The sequence below is a fragment of the Orycteropus afer genome, unplaced genomic scaffold, assembly GCF_000298275.1.
Source record: "Orycteropus afer afer isolate SDZICR_OR568_19922 unplaced genomic scaffold, OryAfe1.0 scaffold00040, whole genome shotgun sequence".
Taxonomy (NCBI): Eukaryota; Metazoa; Chordata; class Mammalia; order Tubulidentata; family Orycteropodidae; genus Orycteropus; species Orycteropus afer.
Window position 1 is genome coordinate 1,546,885 of NW_006921627.1, and position 22,541 is coordinate 1,569,425.

At 39.2% G+C, this 22,541-nt stretch overlaps 1 protein-coding gene and 1 pseudogene across 1 annotated transcript in view; one reads left to right on the plus strand and one right to left on the minus strand.

Moving 5' to 3' along the window:
- LOC103193867 (cat eye syndrome critical region protein 2) overlaps positions 1–22,541 on the minus strand; it is a 230,873-nt gene that overhangs the window by 112,446 nt on the left and 95,886 nt on the right. The window lies entirely within an intron of this gene.
- Positions 10,124–11,045, plus strand: LOC103193760 (annotated as a pseudogene).

Genomic DNA, 22,541 nt, shown 5'->3' on the forward strand with positions numbered 1-22,541 from the left:
CCATGTATCATGGGAATTAAAGACTGAAATACCGTGAAACCTGTGAGAACTGGAATGACATGTTTGTGGAAAATATTTTAGTTTTCCTTCTCTGACAGGTTTCTACCTTACACAGGTTCTGTTTTTCACAGATTTTATTGTACTTACAATGTAACTAGGAAAACTAAAAGGAAAATAGGTCTATCACACATTTCATAAGGGAGTGTAAGGCAATGCACAAGATTATGGGTGATAATAACAGCTCTCATGAGTTAGTGGTGACAGATTTTAACAAAACCACAAAGTATGCTTGTTTGTTTTTGTTCAGCCACATTTGCCTCAGACTAGACATATAAGAGCAGAAGAGTTGGATTTACCCATGTGTCAGAGAAATGGTCAAAGAAGTTGTGGCAGACAGATTTTCGACATGGTCCCCCAATTATCACTGCCTCCTGGTACTCAAGCCTTGTAATCACCTTCCTTGATTGTGGGTAGGACCTGTGCTTGAATACAGTAAGAGTGACATGATAACACGTGCATGATTACATTCATGTTGTAATGTTTTCCTTGCTGAAAGACTCCCTTGCTGGCTTTGATAAAGCACGGAGCCGTGTTCAGAAACTCATGAGGAAAAGAATCGAGGGTGGCCTCTGGCCAGCAAAAGCCCTGGAGGTATAGTAGTTGAGCACTCACTCAGCTGATAACTGAAGGGTTGAACCCATCAACTACTCTAGCAGTGAAGCATCTGTAGCCTTGGAAACACTATGAGGCAGTTCTACTCTGTCCCACAGTGTTGCTGTGAGATGTAATGAACTTGATGGCAGTGGCTTTTTATTTTGTTTCATTTTTTGGTATGTCCAGCAGAATACCAGTGCCTTTGATCTTGGAAAAACTTCAGTAACTACGTCAGCTGGAAAGTAATTTTTCCCCAGTTGAGCCTTGAGATGAGACTGCAGCCTCAGCTAACACAATCAGAACAGCTTTGAGATGACCTAGTTAAGTGTGCATGACTGACCCATGGAAACAGAGACAAGTATGTAATGTGGTAAACCACCAACTTTGTGTTACTATTGTTACATGTCAATAAATACAGGTTATATGCAAAGAATTCTAATAATGAACCATAAAGTCCAAAGTGGGTCAGAAGGGTAGGAAGGACATGAGAATTTAGGAACAGAGTAAAAGTGAACAGTCAATGTATGCAAATCCTAAGGAGGCTAAGAATGCTGGAGACAAGATTCCAATAAGCTAGTAGTATGCTTCAAATGAAAACTGAGGAGGTTTTGTTGACATGTTGGTAAATAAATGACATGGTCTAGGAACTTTTCTCAATAAGTTTCACACAGAAGATGCATATTTGTGCAACCTTCTCAGCGACTAACTACAGGCCTGCCTACTTCCACTGATGCAGGCCTGCCCAGCTGGAAGGGAAGGTGAAAGGACGGGGGGGGGGAAGCAATTAAGAAGACACTGATCTCCCAGTTTGTATATTCGTAACATCCCACATGGCAACCTGTGGTCTAGAGTATGAACATAAAGTATAGTGAAAAACAAGTTAACTGGAGGGGAGAAAGATAAGGAGCTGAAAGGCTAGCATACTAGAAAAGTTATCCATCTCTGCGTGAAGGTCTGTACATGATTATAACAAGCAAAAGAAGCAGGAATGATAAGCAGAATGTGGGAACGGGGGGGGGGGTGTATAAAGGGAATGATCTACAGGGAGCTAAACCCACTTCCAGGCTCAGCAGTAAGAGGGCTATGGGACAGCCAGCACACACCACTGAGAAAGCTGTAAACGAAGCCCTCACAAGAAAACTAGGTTTAGAACCAAAAAGTGAGAACATTAAAGAGACTGACAATACAGGGATTTTGCTTATGACTGATGCAGAGTGACAGAAGACAGAGTAGAGTGATTTAAGAATAATCCGTTCCTTCAGTAGGAAAACTGCTATTTAAAAAATCTCAGATGAGCTACACAGTGAATTTGTTGTTGTTATGTGTTGTTGAGTCAGACCCGACCCACAGCGAACCCTCCTCAGGTTTCCAAGGCCATATCACTACAGAAGTAGATCGCCCAACCTTCCTTCCAAGAAATGGCTGATGGGTTTCAACTGCTAGCCTTCTGGTTAGCAGTCAAGTGCCTTAGGCACTACGCTTTAGTGGTAATTAATTTATATTCTGGCACAAGCTCCGTATCTTTCTGTAATCAGGAAACAGTCTAGGACCAGCAGTGATGCACAGGCCACACACTGCATACTTCTGGTCTAGGAAATGAGTGATGACCTAGGAATCTTAAAGTGACTGACATAAAGAGGAATAAAGGACACAAAGGAAATATTTCAAACAGGCTAATTCAACAGATGGCAACAGTATGTATGACTATTAGGGGATGAGAAGTGGTGTAGTCCTTCCCAGGAACATGGTGGAGTTCTGAGAACTCTTCACTCCTTCCAATGGTGATATCATAGCAGGAAAAGGGGAGGACTGTTTAGCATTCTGGGACTTCTAAATGCCAATAGCACCCTCTTGTTTTGTGTGTGTGTGTGTGTGTGTATGTGTTTTCTCTGTTTTGTTTTGTTTTTAAATAAGGAAACCACGCCCACATATTTCTAAGTGCTCTCCTTAAAGCCATCTAAACCATCTAAGTAGATTGCTCAGTCCTCCTTCTGAGGAGTGACTAGTGGGTTTGAACCCCCAGCCTTCTGGTTTGCAGTCAAATGTCTTAGGCACTACACCATCAGCGCTCCTAAGCCACTAAGTTTTGAAAAAATGTGTTTGTTACACAGCAATAGATAACTCATAGAATGATTTACAATGGATTTTTTGAAAATACTAAATAAAATTAAACTTTGAAGAAAATAGTAATCTGTAATCCCATTTTCTCCATTTATATTTACTAAAAGTAGGGTATTAGATATACTATTACTAGTATATAACTCCTTCTCCTTCATTATTTGTGGTAACATAGTATCTCCACGGCAAAAGAGATCTATCAGTTGAGTTTTTGAAATTTCCCACTCTTATATCTAAATGCCAATGAAAGTGAATCCACTGCTCTGGGATGCAAGGGATGCACCCTTGCTCTAAGTAATGGCTTAGAGTAGCTACTGACATAAGCAAGACCTATCACAAGTAGTATTAGAGAGAGTATGATAGTGAACTAAAATCAAGTATTTAGCAGGAGTAACAGGAAGGTAGTGATACTGCCTTGGAAATCCAAACAGGGGTCGCTATGAATCGGATCTGACTTGACGGCAGTTAGTTTGGTTTTACTGTTTGTTTGTTTTAGTGGCTTAAAATAACTGGTATTTATTATCTACACAGTTTCACTGGGAAAGGAATTTGGGAGTACTTTGACATGGGCTACTCAAGCTTGAGGTCTAGCATTAGATTAGTCAGATCTCGGCCAGTATTTTGGTCATCTAAAAACTTGAATGTGCTGGGAAATCCACACTTCTCAGGTAGTTCACTTACATGGATGGCAAGTTGATGCTGCTGCGGCCAGCTACTTTCACGTGGCCTTCTCTACAGGGCTACTTGAGTATCCTTAACAGCAAGGCAGCTAGCTTCTCTTACGATGACCAAAAGAGAAACCATGTCTTTCATGTCTACACATCAGAAGTCATATATTGTCATCTCTGCAGTATTCCATAAATCACAGAGGTCAGACTGATTCCAAGTGGGAGGGTACTACACAAGAGCATGAATACCAGGAAACAATGATTACTGGGGGCCACCCTGAATGTTGGTTATTACATACTCATAATCAGAAATTATTAAAAGCACTGATAATAAGCTCCTCTCTCAAATCAACCAGCAACATTAAATTTTCTGTCTCTCTGCACAAATGCAGCATTGTTTTATTCAGATGGCTTCCTTAAAATATTTTTTTAAAAATTCCACACATAAATTCAACACTCTTCTCTCAGTACAGGCATACCTTGTTTTACTGTGCTCCTTTTTACTGTGCACTGCAGATACTCAGTTTTTCACAATTGAAGGTTCGTGGCAACACTAGAATGACCAAGTCTATCAGCTCCATTTTTTACCAGCATGTGCTCACTTTGTGTCTCTATGTCACGTTTTGGTAATTCTTCCAATATTTCAAACTTTTTAATAATGCTACTGCACACTTAATAGACTACCCAAATCCACTTCCACTGAGTCAATTCCTAACCATAGCAATCCCATGGGCCAGAGGAGACCTGCTCCACAGATTTTCCAAGGCTATAAATCTTTACAGAAGTAGATTGCCTCATCTTCCTCCTGTTCAGGAGCTTGTGGGTTTGAACTGCCAACCTTCTGGTTAGCACCCAAATGCTTTACTCACTATGCCACAAGAGCTCTTCTAATGGACTAAAGCATTGTGTAAATATTACTTATAGGCACTTGGAAACCAAAAAATTTACATGACTCGCTTTATTGCTGTGGTCTGGAACCAAACCCACCTACCACCAAGGTATGTCTGTAATTGGTAGACAAACAAAAATCACTAAAAATTTCACAAATACTGCTTACTGACCAGGTTACCAGCACTATTACTTCTCACGCTAAAAAGAAGCCAAGAGTATAACTGAAATTCTTACTTATCTAACACTAAGAATAAAACAAAACTAACTGAATAAAAGGTAGCACTTTCCTAGAAATTTAAGTACAAAGTTTTAATTTAAAAAAAATTAAGTCAGTGCTCCTAAAACCAATCCTGTATTACTCCAAATTAGAAAACTCTTACATGAACTCAGCTCATTTGAAATTCTAAGATATATAAAATTTTACCATAAGCCAAAAAGAAGTTATCAAAATATAAAATTTGTATTAAGAAAAAGTTCTAAAATCACAATGGCATCTACAGTGGACATAATTCTTATGCCAGTTGTCTTGATATCCTTTATGGCAAGGAGAATGTATGTTGATGTATCCATTTTATGTACAATAATAAAATACTCTAGAGGAAAATGTAGATAATATAGTATTACACAAATCTTAAAGAAACACCTATTTTCGTAAATAGTACACTATTTGAGTAAAGCAACATTTATGAAATCTTCTAATGTATCTATTACTTCTACAAATATGCTTGCAGACATGGTAGCAAAGGACCCATTATGTTTATGGCCAGCATGAAATGATCTAAAAGTACAGCAGTAAAGGTTTCAAAAAAACAAAAACAAATCCACTGCCACCCAGTTGATACCAACTCATAGCAACCCTTTTAGGACAGAATAGAACTGCCCCATATAGGGTTTCCAAAGTTGTAAATCTTTATGGAAGCAGACGGCCTCATCTTTCTCCCATGAAACAGTTGGTATGCTCAAACCACCAACATTTTGATTATCAACTGAATACTTTAACCATTAAGCCACCAGAGATCCTTCAGTAAATGTTTAGTTATGGTACATCCATACACTGCAATACAATGCAGTTGAGAACAAGACTTCTATTATTTACTCATTCAATAAACATGCCCACTATGTTTCAGGAGTACAGGACAGATCAGGTGATGAATGCTTTCATAGAGCTTAGTGTTAGTTAGGAACACAGACAATAAACAATTTTAAAATGTTCACAAGACATGAGGAGTGCCCTCTTTTCTATTTCAATCCTTCCCTAAGTGATCTCATTTTTTCTCATGGCTTTAAGAACCAACTATATACTCTGAGGGTTCCTAAAATAATCTTTCAACCTGGAACTCCGAACTCTATAGCCAATTTCCTATACAACATCTAATAAACATTTAAACTGAATGCTTGCAAAAACTACATGTAGATAACATCTACACCCACCGCATTGTCAGGATTCTCTCTAATTCTGCTTGCTGCACCAATTGTGCATAGTAGTCCAGGGAAACCAAGATCACCCACCACTGATGCCAGAATGTGTGGTGGATAACAAATCCCATGCCACAAACCAGCTGTGCCATTTGGAAATCTCAGTTTTCCTTCCTTATTCAGTTCAGACCCCAGCTGCTCCATGCAGCCATTATCTCTCTCATCCCCTACTACCCATGGCTAGGTGAGCAGGTACAGGATCCAAGCTCGGCCACATAACTCCCTCTGCTTCAGACCCCCAAAAAAGAAAAACGGGGGGGAGGGGAGACAAATCCTTTTTCATCAAGTTGAGTCTGACTCATAGCAACCCAACAGAATAGAGTAGAACTGTCTCATAGGGTTTTCAAGATTGCAAATTTTTACAGAAGCAGATTGCTTTCTATCACAGAGCAGCAGATGGGTTCAAATGGCCAACATTTCAGTTAGCAGACAAGCACTCCATCACTGCATTATCAGGGTTCATTCCACTTCAGATCATCTGGCCTCAACTTTGGGGTTTTCTTCTACCTTCTCAGTGTACAAGCCCAGGAGTCCACATGAGTCCCTTCACCTCAGACTGCCCTGTCCTCCACCCCAGGTCCTTTGGGACTGACAATTTGCTGGAAAAGCTCACAAATTCCAGAGAAAGAGCTATCTTTAATTGTGGACCGACGAATAGCTTTTATACAGCCTTTCTTGCCATGGTCTTCTCATTTTCATACAATGATTTTTTAAGTCTGAAAATAAGGTATATGGAATCCTAAAATAAGGGGATTGGTCAGTTTTGCCATCATTTGAGAATTAAAATGAGTCAATTCTAGAGACTGAGAAGAGGACCTCACTATAACCAAGAAGAACAGCTGGTAGCAAAGCATACCCCATGGATCCGGGTCTTCCACACTGAGAATCTCCTAGATCCAGGTGATAGAGAGCTGTAACGCCAGAGATGTCATGAAATGGTGGCACAAAAACAGTAGCAGCATAACCAGGAGACTGATGTGAGACAGTTGTAGTCCACCAAGTGAGGCGTCTACAGTGGGCATGCCAATGCATGGAATGAGAAAGCCAAGTGCCTTAGGCAAGAGGTTTGCCTCTGGGTACTAACAGGCAGACAACTGCCCAAGCGGGGCAGAGACCAGGCCTGAGTGGGACCTAGGACCAAAAAAGGTCCTTGATCCTGAGGGGACCAAAAGGAGCTGGTCCTCAGGGGGCAGACAGGAGCTATGCATAGCTGAGAGAAGCTGAGAAACATGTTCTGCTCTGAAGAAGGGAGACTATGCCTACATGCTTCCTAATCCCAAATTATAACTATTCCTTCCTTAATAAACCCCATAATTGTGACTATTGTCTGTGAGTTCTGTGTGGCCACTGCAACAAATTAACAAACCCAGCAAAGAAGTACAGGGTGCTATGAGAGGGGTAGCTGATGTCAAAATGAGTAAAAGGGTTAGAGATTAGAGAGAGGAGGTGTATTTGACCTTCATCTCATAAGAATCAGCCTTGGACTGACAATGACTACGGTGATTCTCATCTTGTTCTCCTTGTGAAGTTACATGAGGAGGTCTGCTGTCATGCTGCCATTTTTACATTAATATAGCAGAAAAAGGGGTACAGGGAAAGGCAATACCAAATATGGGTGAATTCTGCACAGCTTGACTAAGGAAAATGGAAACACTAAGAAGTATGCAAGAGAAAGGAACCTTTTCAGTAAATGCTGTAACATATACTGTTTTCAACAGTCCTATAATAGTAAGCAAAAAATTTACTGTTACATATGTACGTATGTGTATGAGAAGACTATTTGAGTACATGCATGTACATGTGTAGGTTATCTGTAGGCATATGTATATACGTGTGTGCTGCACATATATTTTATATATATAATAAAGTACACAGAAGCTCTGGTGGCACAGTGCCTAAGGCATTTGACTGCTAACCAGAAGGCTGGTGGTTCAAACCTACAAGCTGTCCGCAGAAAGAAGATGGAGTAATCTACTTCTGTAAAGATTTACCACCTCAGAAATCCAATAGGGGTTGCTATGAGTCAAAAGACATATTTAACTACATGCATGTACATGTATAGGTTATCTGTTGGCATATGTATATACATGTTCAAGTGTCCTGTATACATATTTTATATATATAATAAAGTACATATAGGAGCTCTGGTGGCGAAGTGCCTAAGGCATTTGACTGCTAACCAGAAGGCTAGCAGTTCAAACCTACCAGCCACTCCTCAGAAGGAAGACTGGGCAATCTACTTCCGTAGTGATACTGCCTCAGAAATTCAAGGAGGGATTGCTGTGAGTCGGATCAGACTCAATGGCAGTGAGTTTGGTTTTTGGTTTAATAAAGTACATAAGGGGCACAATTTCAGAGACTTCCTAGACATATCCGAACACCTTGTGGGATTAATTTACTAGGTTAAAAGTCTTAGGACCCTAGTCTTGTGGGAAAACTCACAGCTCAGTCAATTGGCATAACATAATTCATAATGTTCTACAAATCCTCTACAAGTCTGCAGAGTAGTGTCTGGGATCTTAAAAGCTTGCCAACAGCCATCAAAAAAGATGTACTATTGCTCTCTACTTGTCTGAAGCAAAAGAGAATGAAGGAAACCAAAGACTCAAGAAACTAGTCCACAGGGCTAATAGCCCGCATAAACCAAGGCCTCTTCTAGCCTCAGGCTACCACTACTGACTATTCTGACCAGGGACACAATAAAAAAATCCCACACAGAATGGGAGAAAAATGTAGAACAAAATTCAAATTCCTAGAAAAGGCAAGACTTAACTGGAGTGAGACTAGAAGAACTCAAGAAACTATCATCCTAATTAATATACCTTTTTAATTGAGGTGTGAAGCTACTCCTGGAGGTCCACTTTTTAACCAAATAATAGATTGGCTTATAAAATAAACAATATCACCAGTGAGTAATGTGCTCCCTTAAACAATCAACTATATGAGACCAAACAGTCAACTTTATTTAAAAGCAAATATGAGACGGCAAGGAGGGAAAGGAAAGCTAGATCAATGGAAACAGAATAAACAGAATGGAAATAAGTAGACTGTTGACACAATGTGAAAACTGTAACCCATGCCACAGAACAACTTGTATAAAAATTGTAAATGGGAACCTAATTTGCTTTGTAAACTTTCACCCAAAATACAATAAATATTTTTAAAAGAAAGAAAAAAGATAAAAACACACAGGTCCAAGAGGGGTCTCAGCATGAAGCTTCCATGTACCCAAGGGACGAGCAGATGTTCATTCTCACCACCCAGGAAGCGACACTCAGGTTTTATTGGCCTTACCACATGGCCATGATACATTACATCATGCCTCCTGAGGCTTAGCCAGCATCACGTCCCCAGGTGGGTCTTGGTCTAGTTAGCCTCCATTGGTTGGTCTCAGGTGTGGTCTGGCTCTCAGGAAACAGGACCAAAGGCCCAATTGTTTACCGAAAGGAGGTCCCAAACCTTGCACCTGCAAATGTTCTTCCCTCCAGTATTCCTTAACTTTGTAAATAGTACTTTTTACTTCAATTATTCCAACTGCTCAGGACAAAAGCTTTGGAATCATCCTTAACTCCTATCTCTCATACTCGACATACATTCCATCAGCAAATCCAACTAGCTCTACCTTCAACAGATCCAGAGTCTAAAAATTTCTCTCTACATTTACCACATTTTTATCCCTCCTCTCCCTCCCAGATCTGAGGGTCTATTCTCTCTACATATGAAAGAGAGATCTTTTTTAAAGATTGTCATCACACTCAGAAAAAAATTCAAACTTCTATCATGACTTAGAAGGCCCTGAATGACCTAGCTTCCCTCAGTATTTGGTCTCAACCCCTACTATTCTCCCAGTGGTCCATTAACATGCCACACCAGCACTGGCCGCAGGGCTTTTACATTTGTTCCTTCAACCTAGAAGCCTCCATCATTTTCAGATATTCCCATTACAACTCTTTTTATTCCCAGAATAATTCAGAAGATAGGTAATGAGTGCCAAGCTGTTCATGAACATAAAAGCAAGAACTATGATTCACTACTAATATATTAGGTATATAAATGTATACCTAAGACATTTTTTAAGAAAATAATCTGAGTAATGTGAGAGTAACTAGAGAAATAAATAACATGAGACTTGAAGGACATACAGAAACCAGTCATATAAAAGATATTAGACAAAGGTTTCTAAGCAAAGGGAACCACGCTGGAAAAGCTATGAGCTTTGATGGTCTAAGGAATTGAAGAGAGTCCTGCAAGGCCACAGTAGGACAAAGACCAATTATAAGATGAAGCAGGTGCTCTTTGCCACATCTACTGCGAGAATGAACAACATCATTCACAGCAACCAGACTGTGGACAGTCCAGAAAATGTCAACCACACTCTGAAGGGACACACAGTTATTGTGAAGGACCCCAGAGGTTCTTTGCAGAAGGACTTCAATCACATCAATGTAGAACTCAGTCTCCTTGGAAAGAAAAAGAAGAGTCCTCATGTTGGGGAAATAGAAAGGAACTGGCTACAGTTCGCACTATCTGTAGTCATGTACAGAACGTGATCAAGGGTGTTACACTGGGCTTCCGTTACAAGATGAGGTCTGAGCATGCTCACTTCCCCATCAACCTCATTATTCAGGAAAGCGAGACTCTTGTTAAAATCCAAAACTTCTTGGGTGATAAATACATCCCTACGTTTCAAATAGAAGGCTGGCAGTTCAAACCCATCAGCCACTCCTCAGAAGGAAGATGTTGGGCAATCTACTTCCGTAGTGATACTGCCTCAGAAACCCAAGGAGAGGTCGCTATGAGTTCGGTCCAACTGGACGGCACATAACAACAACAACAAGGTTTCAAATAAGGAGCTGTGGTAGCACAATGCCTAGGGCATTTGACTGCTAACCAAGAGGTTGGTGGTTCAAACCAACCAGCCACTCCACGGAAAGAAGATGAGGGCAAACTACTTCCCCCTACAGATTTACCACCTCAGAAACCCAATGGGGGTCACTATGAATCAGAATCAACTCAATGGCAGTGAGTTTGGTTTTATGGTTTTTAGGGTTCAAATGAGGCCAGATGTTGCTTGTTTACTATCTAAAGCCCAGAAAGATCAGCTAGTTCTTGAAGGAAATGACACTGAACTTGTATCAAATTCAACTGCTTTGATTCCGCTAGCCATGACAGTTAAAAGGGATATCTGAAAATTTCTAGATGGTTATCTATGTCTCAGAAAAAGGAACTATTCAATAGGCTGATGAGTAATATCTAAGAGTTGTCCAACTACAGAAACAAGGCCAGATGATGCCTATGAACTATGGGTGATAGTTTTGATGCAATAAAATCGATCCATTCATTTGGGTCTTTATAAAAAGCTATCTTCTCCATGCTAAATGCTACAAAGTTTTTAAGTCTTCAATAAACTGAATGTGCTTTCCAACTAATTGGAGAATAACAATTCAAAAAAAAAAAAAAAAACTTGTGCTAAGAACTCTCTCATAGAAAGGGGTTGGGGGAAGATGAGGCAGGTAGGGGCAAAATCACACAAAATCTTACAAACCAAGGCAAGAAGTCTATCTTCTTTTACAAGCAATAGGAAGTCAATGAATGGTTCTAAGCAGGAAAATGACAGGCCCTGAGTATTTATTACTCTAGCTGCTGGTGATGAATGGATTGGAGGAGGCAAAGAAAAGCAGCAGGACGATCAGTTAGACAAGAACTATAGTAATCCAGATATGAGACGATGATGGTTTAGACTATAGTGGTAACAGGGAGATGGTCAGAAACAGACAAGATTCAAGACGTATGCTGACAGCAGAACTAACAGAATTACTGGTGTGTGGGAAAGTACAAAGTAAAAAAACTAGGAAGCCAAGAAGACTTGTAAGGAGATCTCCTTTCTACTGCATAGGCTAATTTTTACTGTTTCAAAGAGATGTTTAAAAACTTAAAAAACTAATTTTCCATTGAAAACTAGTTTTTTAACTTTTTTAAATGATAAAAACCACCTCATTTTAGAGAATCTAAATTATTTGTATATACATTTAAATTCCATGCCAGAAAACAATGTGGATAAAAAGGAGGACAATTTCAAAGAAACCGGCTTATTGTTCTCACAGTTACTGAGGTTGCCATGAGTTTATTCATGTTCATTTACCCAGCATGGTGTTGCATATACAGTGCTGACTGAATCATGATCATTCTCAAGGAACTATGTCTAATAAGAATGTGGCTACATAAATAAATAACTGAAATAAGTACCATCTGAGAGCAGTGTAGACTTAGACTGGAGGTGGGCTACATTGCAGTCAGGGGAGACTTACCAGACCACTACAACTGCCCAAGCAAGAGGTGTGAAAGACCTGAAGAAGGATCAAATCAGAAAAATGTTACAAAATAATAAGAACTGGTTACCTTCAGGGGAAATTTACAGCACTGAACATCTATTAAGGAGCTCTAGTGGTGCAGTGCATAAAGCACGTGGCTGCTAACCAGAGGGTCGGCAGTTCAAACCCATCAGCTGCTCAGCAGGAGGAACTTGAGGCAATCTATTTCCAGAAAGATTTACAACCTAAGAAACCCAATGGGGTTATCACTATGAGTTGGAATCAAACTGATAACAGTGGGTTTGGTTTTGTTTTTGGTAGTGTAATGTTTAAGGCATTTGGCTGCTAACCAAAATGTTGGGAGTTCGAACCCACCAGCTACTCCACAGAAGAAAGATAAGGAAGGCAATGTGCTTTCCTAAAGATTTACAGACTTAAATACCCTACAAGGTTGCTATGTGTTGGAATCAACTTGATGTGAGTTTTGTTTTTCTGGTTTGAGTTCTAACTAAACTAACTTGATTTTGATACTAGCATGCCTAAGTATTTCATTATCTGCTTTAAGCAGTCATGTCTAACCAGGTTTCAAGAGTCATGGAGATGTACTATACATAACGTTTTCTTGTCTTCTGAGATAATAACATAGTAAAAGCATAACTGATAAATGGCTGAGCTGATGTAAAAAGTTTCGATCCAAATAAAGATGCTTTTGAACAATTTATTCATCTCCCAAGTTAACTGAATGTCTATTTGTAAATTTTCCAAGAAGACCATCTAAAAATAATATAAATTTTCTAAAACTCTGTAAAAATTACAATAGTTATATAGAAAGCTCTCTTAAGTATTAAGACAGAACATTCTGTGATTATGGATCTGTATTTGTTCTTTATTGTACACCACTACAGTAGCCACTAGCAACATGTAGCTACTAAATACTTGAAATCAAAAACTACTGCGACTGTGGAACGAAAATTTAAAGAAACGTAAATTTAATAGTCACATGTGGCTAACAGCTATTAAATTGGACAGTGTAGTTCGAGAACCAATGGTTTTCAACCTAGGTTGCATAATAAAAACACCTGGGAAAACGTAAACCCCAGTGCCTAGACCAAAACTTGTACTGCAAACAAACTAACCAACCAAACCAACCCAGACGTGACTTTTTTTTTTAATGAACTCTTGGGTGATTTTTAAATGTAACCAAAGTTGAAAATTGCTGCTCTAAAACAGTGCTCCTCATAGAGATTGCCTGAGAAATGTGTCAATGTGCAGACTAATTCATTTAGGTTTGGAGTGAGGCATATCTAACAAGTTTCCAGGTGATGATGACTGCTGTAATGCAACAACTGTACCTTGAACAACAAGGCACTAGAACCAACTTAATTGGTGTAAAACACAACGCAAATGCAACCACTACTGTGGAGTTGGATCTGACTAATAGCGACCCCTCCTTGGGTTTCCGAGGCAATATCACTACGGAAGTAGATTGCCCAACCTTTCTTCCAAGGATTGGTCGGTGGCTTTGAACCGCCAGCCTTCTGGTTAGCAGTCAAATGCCTTAGGCACTACATCACCAGAGCTCCCTAACTGGTGTAGCATGCTAATTTTAACTGAAATGAACACCTGTAGTTCTTAAACTGTAATGTATAATCTTTTTCTAATATATGACATTAAAGACTTTTAACTTAATACTGAGTATATGAATATTCTAATAAGCCCAATTTGTTAATATATAGTATTCAAAAGCATTTAGTAACATTCAAGTAACACAGTAAACACAAAAATAAAATTTCACTTTTTCAACAAGAAATCATCATATATTCTTCTCATCTTTAAAGGGTATTTGGTGGGTTTTTGGTTTTTTTTTGTTTGTTTTTTTTTGGGGGGTTGAATTTTTTACTGTAGCTATTGGGATATTATCTGTATCATCTTTCTAGGAAAGTATTGCTGCTATTCTGACATAATTAATGCAGTAAATCCAAGTGCCCTCTTACTGGGAACTTCCACTAACCCTTTCTTTGATTTTATGAAGAAGGAAAACACCTTTTTCAGGTTAAGCCCTAACTTGCCCTGACTAGTTCTTTCAGGGAGTGAGTAGTTTTAGGCAGGGTTGAACTTGGTGTGAAGAGAACACTATTACAACTTCTCATTTTACATAACTTCTCCTATGGGAAACTTATGTTAATGATGGTGAATGTCCAAAGCTATTTTTAGGTGCTACCTTCCACCCTGACAACCTCAAAGACTTGCTTGTTCCTATATTAACTGGTGCTTTAGTGGCCAGCTGAAGAGTTAACACTTTCTCTGTTAGCCAGCAGCAACTTCACTGTCTGCAGTTAACTATGGAAGTAGACTATAAAAAGAAATCAGGATCTGAGAAGAGTGACAAAAAAAAGGACTGGACACAACACAGCTCCATGAGAAACCATCTAACCAGAAGAAGGAGTTTACAAGTAAATTATCTGGGAGACGGTTTTTAAAAGCCTAATAGCTTTAACAAATCTCGTAGTAGATCAAGAGAATCAAGTGAGCTATCCAAACAACCTTACTCTTTAGTCATCAAATTCTATTCCTTTATAGTATGGCTGTATCACTTTTAAGGAGCTCTGGTGGTGCAGTTGCTAAAAAGCATTTGGCTGCTAACCAAAAGGTGGACAGTTTGAACCCACCAGTCACTCCTCAGCAGAAAAGATGAGGCAGTCTGCTTCTGTAAAGCTTTATAGCCTTGGAAACCCTGTGGTGCAGTTCTTCTCCATGCTAAATGCTACAAAGTTTTTAAGTCTTCAATAAACTGAATGTGCTTTCCACCCTGTTGTACAGGGTCCCTATGAGTCAATTCATGGCAGTGGATTTGGGTGTTTCTGTTTTATTTATCAATTTTTTTGAGGGGGAAAGGGGTAGTACTTTTATCCTCTTTTGTCTCATATTTGAAAACGTCTTCTTTACCTCATCAGTTTCACTATGAACTTATATGTTTTCTTTCTAAACTCTATTTGTCAGCCAAGAGCCCCTCTATTTTAGATGTTGCATACCTAAATGCCTCCAGGGGTCGGGCAGGTAAGCTACAAGAGTGAAGCAGGCTAAGCCAGGAAGAAGACTGGCAGGAGTAGAGGAGTCAATCGGAGAGGAACCTTTCCCCTTAAGACCGAAGTACACAGACAGTATGGCTGAGAAGGGATTGTCTTCACTGCTTAAGAGAGAACATAAGCTGCTAAGCGAAGAGTTCAAAGGTGCTTCAGAAATGTCTCTTTAGCTATGCTTTTTTCCCTTCCCCTTTTCCTCTTTCTCTCTCCCTCCTTCTGGGTCAGAATGTGATCTTGCCTCCTTAATGCTGCCTTTTCTGCCATCATCTGCTCCCAGGGAGTCTCTATGAACCATGTTGCTTAAAGGGATTTTGTTCTTTTTTTCCTTTTGGAATCTTCCATGATTAATTTCAAAGATAAGAAAACCATTTAAAATATTATTATAATACTAACAAGTTACAGCCAAATAGAATTTCAATAGAGAAATTACTCTGTGGAACCTTACCAAGTGGTAAAATCATACATGTGAAACTAACCTAAAAGCATACCAGTTCTAACTTGATGCCCACTTCCTACCTGCTTTCCCCACCGCCCCATGTACTATAGCTGAAAGCATTCGTGGAATGGCTAGATGAGAGGTTTTCTTTGTTTGTTTGTTTTAAAAGAAAACAAGCTGGAGAGCAGGAAGATAACCTCAGAGGCAGGCCATACAAAGGAAGACACACCACTAGCAAGACTAGACAGAAATGGAATGGAGCCTATAAAAATGGTGCAGTGGTGTCAGACCTTCTTGTCTAACTTCACAAGGAGGAAAGACAATCATTATGAGCATCAACAGCCTAAAGCTGACTGCTATCAAATGGAGGTCAGAAATACCTCCTCTCTCCAATCTTTTTACCCATTCTGACACCAAACATCCCTCCCACAGCACTCTCTAATTCTCTGCTGAGTTCAGTAATTTGTTGTAATGGCCACACAGAAGTCACAGACAATACTCACCATTGTACGGTTTATTATGCAAGTAACAGGATACAATTCAGGATCAGGAAAGACTCAGGATACAGTTCTTCGGTCAGGACAGCTTCTTGGCTATCCCCACAAGCAGGCCTCTCCCTGGCCCTCAGCCCTTTGGCACTCTTGGGCTGGCCCAATCTCTGCCCTGCATGGACAAGTATTACAAAGCTCTTTGTTGTTGTTGTTGTTGTTTGCCATCGAGTCGGACCCGACTCATAGCGACTCCTCCTTGGGTTTCTGAGGCAGTATCACTATGGAAGTAGATTGCCCCATCTTCCTTCCGAGGAGTGGCTGGTGGATTTGAACCGCCAGCCTTCTGGTTAGCAGTCAAGTGCCGGAGCCACTATGCTACAAGAGCTCTTTAGCTCATCCAATAACTGCCCAGAGGAACTCCACTCCATTCCACCAAAAAGCCTCCTGCTCAAAGATGCTGTTTTCTCACTCCACAGGCTGAGAAGCCCACTGTGCCAGCTCCTGCTAATCTCCTGGTTCTGTTGCCTCTGCTTAAGTTTCTGTGTTGTTGCTTCTTGCCGTCTCTCACTATCTCCAGTGTTATAGCATTCTCTGTCTGCTGGGTCTAGGAGGTTCTTAGAGCAGGGATCCCAGATCCAAAAACGCTCTACACTCCTAACTCTTCTTTCTTGGTGGTAGTAGGGTTCCCCCCTTCCAACCTCTGGGATAGCTCATGTTTTAAGCTTAGCAAGATGGCAATACCATCATTAGGGTTCCACTGCATTTGCATGGCCCCACTTCTAAGCAGCATCCGATAAATGGAGAAAAGATTGAAGTTGTCAAAGATTTCTAATTACTTAGCTCGACAATCAATACCAATGGAAGCAGCAGTCACGAAATCAGACGACAGATTACACTGGGCAAATCTGCATGCAAAAGACCTCTTTAAAGCGTTGACGTACAAAATGTCTCTTCGAAGACTAAGGTGCACCTAACCCACACCATAGTATTTTCAATTGCCTCATATGCAGGTGAGAGCTGGACAATGAGTAATGAAGACCAAAGAAGAGTTGATGCTTTTGAGTTGTGGTATTGGAGAAGAATACTGAAAGTATCATGGACTGCCAGAAGAATAAACAAATCTGTCCTTGGAAGAAGTAGAGCCAGAATGCTCCTTAAAGCAAGAATGGCCAGACTTCGTCTCCCCTTCTTTGGTCACATTGTCAGAAGGGGCCATTCCCTGAAGAAGGATATCATGCTTCATAAAGTGGAGGGTCAGCAAAAAAGGGGAAGGCCTTTAACAAGATGGACTGACACAGTGGTTGCAACAATGGGCTCAGGTATAGCAAGGGCTGTGAGGCTCGCACAAGACTGGACAGTGTTCTGTTCCATTGTACACAGAGTTGATATGAATCAGAGCTGGCTCAACAGCACCTAACAACAAAAACAACCCCTATGAGAGTGCCATGAACCTTATTATTAGCAAGCTGTCCAATCTGCTTGGTGGGCCACAAGCACTTTATTTACATAGTTCCAACTCAATGTTTTGGTTGGAGTTACAAGACCATGACTAGAAAGGTCATATAAAAGTGATCTATCACACCACAGAGCCCAATGAAATAACAGAAAAGACACTGTTTAAATAAGAAGGGGTTTTTCAAGACAAAGGGAAAAACCTTTGCAATAACTGTGAAAAATATCAGTGAAGTCCCATTAACAGGTACGATTCATTCAGTAGTCATTAAACAAAAATTTTAATGAGTCTATGAAATCATGTGAATTGCATTATCTAGTAATGTTTAAAATGTGAACCCACACTGGAAAGCATGGATTATATCACATGGTGATACAGGTGACCATCACATGATACTAAACATCTTATATAAAGTTATTATAATTCTATCAGTGTAGTGCTAGACTCAAGCAGATCAGTGCAATAGATACATGTATATATTTGATATTCTCTTAATGGCATTTCAAATCAGAGGCAGGAGTCACCATCAGTCCTTTTAAGACCACTAAAAGAGTGTATAAAGTCCTTGAGTAGCACAAATGGTTTGTCTGGCTACTAACCAAAAGACTGGTAGTTGAATCCACCCACCAGTGCCATGAAAGAAAGGCATGGCAAACTATAAGGCACACTGTTGCTAGTTGCAGTCCAGTCAATTCCAACTCACAGTGACTCCATGGATGCATATAAGAATCACTCCATAGGTTTTCAAGGCTGCAACCTTTGAAAGGAAGATGGCCAGGAGTGTCTTCTCAGGTGCCACTGGTTAAGTCTTTTGGTTAGCAGTCCAGTGCTTAACTATTGCACCACCAAAGCCATTGAAAATCCTATGTATGTAGTGTACTTCTACTGTGAAGCACAAGGAGTTGCCATGAGTCACAATCAACTTGACAGCCAGCATTTTTGTTGTTTATTACACACACACACACACACAAAATGTGAATATGTGTATGTGCATGCACATGCACGTGCACACTTGTACAAGTAAATTTGTGAGTTACTTCTGAAGCCTAAAGGATTTAACCAATCTCTTAGTAGATCAAAAGAGAAGCAGATGAACTATCCAAACAACCTTACTTTTCAGTCATCAAATTCTACTTCTTTACAGTATAGCTGTATCACTTTCATTCTCTTTTGTCCCATATTTCACAATATTTTCCTTGCCTGAATTTTTGTGTCTCTATCATTTTTTATAATTTGCATTCAGCTGTCGGTCAAGAGAAAAGATCAATCCAGAAATGGTTCTGAATAAAATTAGTTAACATTCTGAAAAATTTTAGCTTTTTATCTCATGCCACATTCTAGAACAAAGTCCTTTATGTGTTGATGAAATTCATTATAATCATAAAAACAGACAATATTATAATGGAAAAGGTCTCTCTAAGTAGTCCATCAACACAACACCTTGAAAAACCTGTCATATTTAACTACATATAATTTAATGCACCTGTGCATTAAACAAGACAGTAACAACAGAACTCATAATAAAATGTAAAGGCAAATAACTAGTCATTAAAACACAGGACAAATGGTGGTTTTATATGTAAGGAGTGGTTTAAACTATTTTATACACACACACACACACACACATAAATACATATATACACACACATATAAATACATATACACACACACATTTCTACACACACACACTCTAATAATACCTAATATAAAAATGCAAAGAACAATCATAAAGAAATGGAATTTTAAATTCTACTACTCCTCGGAAGGAAGGTTGGGCAATCCTACTTCCGTAGTGATACTGCCTCGGAAACCCAAGGAGGGGTCGCTATGAGTCGGGGCCAACTCGACGGCATATAACAACAACAACTACTACTACTACTACTTCTCATCACAAGTATTAAAGAAAAACAAAGTAGTTCCATTTCTGCATATTAAACAGGCATTATAACAGCAGCTCATATTTTTTTCACACTTTTACAATGTTACTTTTATGAATAAAAAGTTATTGAAATGAATGCCAGGATATATTATTATTAACAAACTAGAAAGAACACTAGAAATATCAAGAAAGTTGTTTTTTAGCCCATGTTCTAGTGACTAGTTTTGTTGTCACAACTCCTCTCTAGTCTGTAATTATGTTACAGTTCAAGACCACATAATTTAATCTATAACAACCCCCTTTTTAAAAAGTTCATAATAAAATGTAAAGATGTTAAATTAAACTGTTTTAGAGGAATATTTCTCCATGTGTGGTCTGTGGACTTGAATCATCTTGCTTAGGATGCATATTAAAAACACAAATTGAAAAGTGTCCTATTGGGTCAAAATGTCTCAGATAAGGCCCAGTGGTACACATGTTTTAACAAGCTTCTCTGACCATGGTTCTCATGAACACCAAAGTAAACAGTGTTGGGGGGAACAACAAATTCTGATATTTTCTATGTTAACACTTCTCTGCTATTATGTTTTCTGTTTTGGAGTTATCTTCCTAATTGCCCTTCCCTCTTTGGACCATCTTCTGAATTCAAAATAGGTACAACCTTCAATAATGCAATTAACTTCCTAATAAGCATTTGATTCTAGGTAGAAGATGTTCACTAAAAGCAAGGTCAAACAGGCCTACCAGCCTCCTTTATGCTAATAGGAGTTTATAGAGTCTAAATTGTCATTCCTTTTAAGAGTCAAAAACATGCTATAGAGCATGGCTTGGTGTGACCACCTCATGGCCTGATGTAACCTCCTTCCAGAACAACTTCTTTATACTGGAATATATTCTATAAAATTCCTATCTCATGGTGAGTTATGCCAATCTCATCTCTCTAAATTTTATTCCATGAAGGATTTTAGCCAAACAATTATTTATCATATAAACCACCAAACACTCCAGGAGAAAGATGTGGCAATATGCTTTCATAAAGATTTTGCAGCCTTGGAAAGCATATGGAGCAGTTCTACTCTGTCCTATTATAGGGTCATTATGAGTAAAAATTGACTCGAATGGCAATGGGTTTGATAATTGGGTGGATATCCTAATCTTGTTTCTATGTAAAATTCTTCAACCTACAAATGGATAATCTATTTAGACTGAAAAATAACCCATTCATCGATTACGGACTAAGATATCCAGCTCATTATCCTCTGGCAATATCTTCAAAAAGAACACTCATTTAAAGAAAAGACATCACACAGTAAGACAAAGGGAAGCCATTAAACCCATGGTGAATCTCCCCTGGGCAATTTTTTAAAACGAAGTGTTCAGCCTTTAAAGAGGGAATGCACACCCCAAACAGGGAGATTAGTGTTACTAAGGTCCTTCCAAAGGAACTACCACTTAGCATTCTCTGTTAAGACTTTATGTCAGTGTTATTTTAAGTTTTATGTATTATTTGGTATGATTTGATAGGTTATTTCTGGGACTTGAGAACACACAAAAATTACTCACATATAAATTAATGGTAACTGCTTCTGCACTTTATGCCATTTCAGCTTAGGAAAGATTTCATAGGAAGGCTCTACTTTCAGATAGTGGGGGAAATGTGATATACTATTAATTTTCTGGACTTTAGGTTAATAAATAAATGTGCCAGAAAATATAGGGTAAATATCCACTGTCTTCACACACTAGAAATGAACATTCAAGGAATAAAAGAGGCCCTGGCTAGCCTTGGCTTCTCAGTCTTAGACTGTAGAATGGGGTGGGGATAATAGGATGGTGTCCAATGTTCCATTCTGAATAAATCTGTTGAGAATAAGTAGAATTAAAATTTTCTTCTTCTTACAACTCTGCTGTGTGAACATCCCTCACATTTCTGAAGAAGGAAAGCTATATTCTCTATAACAACAGGTACAAGATGAATAATCAACAGAGAGGCCCTAGGGAGTCAAGACCCGAGGATTAGACAGTATGGCATATAGTGGGAAGTACAAGGACAGACCTAGATTCAATATAAATTCCAGTTCCATCAGTTACTAGCTGTGTGATTTAGAGTCATCACTTCTCTAAGGTACTTCTAGTCTTCTCTTAAAGTTATGCCATAAAAAAGGATGTAACAACAAACTTCAATTTTTCAGTCAACAAGGTAAAGACGACGAGTAATTGGAAATGTACAATATAGGCAAATATATTTTATTATATCAAGTTTGGGAGCTAGGAAGCCCTGTGATAAATCACAAATTTTAAAGTGTAAATGACTGTTATAGTTTTCCTTTTAAAAAAACTTATAGGTGAACATATACATACACACAGGCATGTGTGCACATACATACACACATACATACCAACATACACATATACACACACAGAACACAGTTTTACATAAATTCAAAAGGTATGATCATACTGTTATCTAAGATGCAACAATTGGTCTCCTTTCCATGTACAGACAAAAGAAGAGTGAAGAAAATGAAAGACCCATGAAAACAATTAGTCAAAGGGACTAGTGGACCTGAGAATCCTCTATCTACATGACCCAGAGACCAGCAGAACTAGATGGTGTCCAGCTACCACTGTCAACCACTCAGAAAGGGATCAAAACTGGAGATCTTGGATGGAGTGGGAGAAAAATGGGGAACAAAACTCAGAATCATTTAAAAAAAAAAAAAACAGCTTACTGGTCTGATAGAGACTGACAACATCCCTCAGACAATGTCTCCTAGTCACCCTTTGGGCCTGGAATTGAACTCACTCTTGTGGCTTAACTTCCTGACAAACAAGAAACAGGCCTACAGAGTGAACAATTATACCAAGTAGGAACACTCCTTAGATCAACCATGGTGACTAGAAGGGCAGCATCTACACAAGGAGATAGCTCAGAGGGCAGGAATGCACAGGAAAGAAGGACACAGGGAAAAGTAACCACAGGGAGGAAGGAGGAAGAGAGCTGTTACACTGTGAGGACTGCAATCAATGTCATGAAACAAAAACGAATTTGCTATGTAAAGTTTTGCCCAAATCACAATT